Raw genomic sequence first — 2,729 nt, 5'->3', positions numbered from 1 at the left:
GTTATGTCCTTTTTGCTATGTAAAGTAACATACTAACAGGTTCCAGGGGTAAGAACATAGACATCTTTGGGGTCAGGGAGGCAAAGATTTTTCTGCCTGCCACAATGGACAAGTTTGGGAAAATCTTTCTCCTCGTAGTGGAATAGTAATACTCTTTGAATGGCAGCCTCACAAGATAGGAATAGAAACAGAGGGATTTTTGTTTCCAGAAGAAACAGCTGTCTTATATAACTGTTTTCTAATATTATCATCCATCTTCAGTTGTTTGACACTGTGTGACATTTTCAGTAGATAACCTAAATCTTGGTGTTATCCACATACTTTCACTCTCAGCAGATGACTTGACTTTATATTCACTAAGGTAGATGCTACCAAATAGAGCTTTATCAACATCACCATTGCCTTGTTCATTCAGCTTCATTGTTGTTCCAGTTCTTTCTCCTGCCAAGCCAAGCTTCTCCCCAAATAGTTTTTATTCCATATCTGGTGGCCTTCTCCTATCATTTACTTAATTTATTTCAAAGCTTCATATTGTTCTTGCTTTTCTAACTCTGTCTTTTTTTTACAAACATGCTTAAGTTTTCTAGCAGTGTGACAGTCAACCGCTAGAATAGAGGTTGGCAAACTATGGTCTCTAGGCCAGCCCACCACCTATTTTTGTAAAGTTTCATAGAAGATATACATGCTCATCGATTTACATATTGTCTATGGATGCATTTGCATGTAAACAGCATATTCAAGTAGTGGTGACCAAGACTGTATAGCCAGCACAGCCTAAAATATTTACTATCTGACATTTACAGAGAAGCTTTGTCTACTCCTGCTTTAGAATAGCATTTTCAAAGGTACCAGAAGAAATGGGTTATGGAAACCATGTAGCCTGTTTTGAAGCTAAGAGTTAAGCCTGAAATTCAGAAGGGATCCTAGTGGCTTTAATGTAGTTCTGCACAGTTCACTTGGAGAGTAAACATCACAGATCCTGGGGAACAAAGAAGCAAAAGCCAAATAATAGAGACTGATGTTTGTCTACAGCTTTCTTTGCAAAATAGAAATGCTCATGGTCTCCATTTGAAGTTCTCAAACTTATCTCTTAACTCCTTCCAAAAGATTGTTGTCTATGATTCTGATAAAACTATTCTTTCAAATTTCACCACACATGAATACTGATTGTCCTTGACTTATGATGGAATTACATCCCAATAAACCCATTGTAAGTTGAAAATATCCCAAGTCAAAAATACATTTAATACACCTAACATATTGAACATCATAGCTTAGTATAATCTACCTTAAATGTGCTAAAACACTTACATTAACCTACAGTGGAGCAAAATCATCTAGCTCAAAGCCTATAACATTATAAAGTGTTAAATATCCCTTATAATTCATTGAATACTGTACTGGAAGTAAAAAACACAATGGTTCTATGGGTATTTGAAGTATTATTTCTACTGAATGCATACTACTTTTGAGCCATTGTAAAGCTGAAAAATTGTAAATCTAAAAATTGTAAGTCAGGAACTATCTGTACTCTGCTAAATTCAAAGTCTGTATTTGTCTTCTCTTTCTCCTTCACCTTCTCCTTCTTTTTGTTCTTCAAACTTTCCTTCTCTGTGGTACTTAAACTAGTATCAAACCATTTTGTACATTTCATATATGATTTGGTCTGCCTTCTCCTCATGTCTTCTTACCTAAATGCTGTCTCCCTTCCTCTGTCACTGATTTCTTTGTTTAAACCAATCTATCTGGGGTAGGCCAAACTGGAAGGTTAAGGGCACGGCTCTCCAGACAGCCAAGTTTTCCCAAGACTTCTGACCCCAACTACAAATTCAGAGATTTCCCCAAAGCACCCTCAAGTTTGATAATTCACTAAAAAGACTCATAAAACTCATTGAAAGCTATTATACTCAGTTATACTTACTACAGAGAACAGTTACAAATTAGAAACAGCCAAAGGAAAAGACATACAGGAGAGAGTCTGGGAGGGTTCCAAACGCAGAGCTTCTGTTATTTCCCAGCATCAGTATGCAACAGTGCACGTGGAGTATTGTCAACCAGAAAGCTCAGCTGGGCTTTAGTGTCCAGAGAGCTTATTGAGGCTTAATATGTAGGCATGATTGATTAATTAATTGCCCTCATATTTGAATTCAATTTTCAGCCCCCACCCTCTTTTAATTTAGGCTGATATAATGTGGCCCAATGCTGCCACACTAAATGATATGGTTGGTCTTTTTGGTGTGGCCAGGCCCCATATTGGGTATGGACATCCCACCACAATCATCTCATTAGCTTAAACTAACAGGTATAGTTCCAAGATTCCACCTTGGATAACAAAGACACTTCTACATCTCTGGAACTTCCAAGGGTTTAGATGTTACCATCTAGCAGCCAAGGGCAAAGGCCAGAATTCTCTTTGGGTGAAGCCAAATTCATTCTTTATTATACACATTCCCTAGAGGCCCTCTTCTCATCATCTATAATTGTCTATATTTGTTGTATCAGTTGATACTAATAAAAAATATTAATAAATGATTCCCAAATCTTTATTACAGACCCTTCTCCCATGCTTTATTTTCAAATATCTATTGGGCATTTTTAACTGTATGTCTCACTGAGATGCTTAAATCTGCATTTTCAAAGTCAAACTCATTATCTTTCTCCTAAACCCTTTTCCTCATGGGTTTCTCTCTCTATTAATGACACCATCTTCATCTCAGTTGGAACCTGGA

This window comes from Propithecus coquereli, unplaced genomic scaffold (genome assembly GCF_000956105.1).
Source record: "Propithecus coquereli isolate 6110/MARCELLA unplaced genomic scaffold, Pcoq_1.0 Scaffold297, whole genome shotgun sequence".
Classification (NCBI taxonomy): domain Eukaryota; kingdom Metazoa; phylum Chordata; class Mammalia; order Primates; family Indriidae; genus Propithecus; species Propithecus coquereli.
This window is presented reverse-complemented; position numbering follows the sequence as displayed.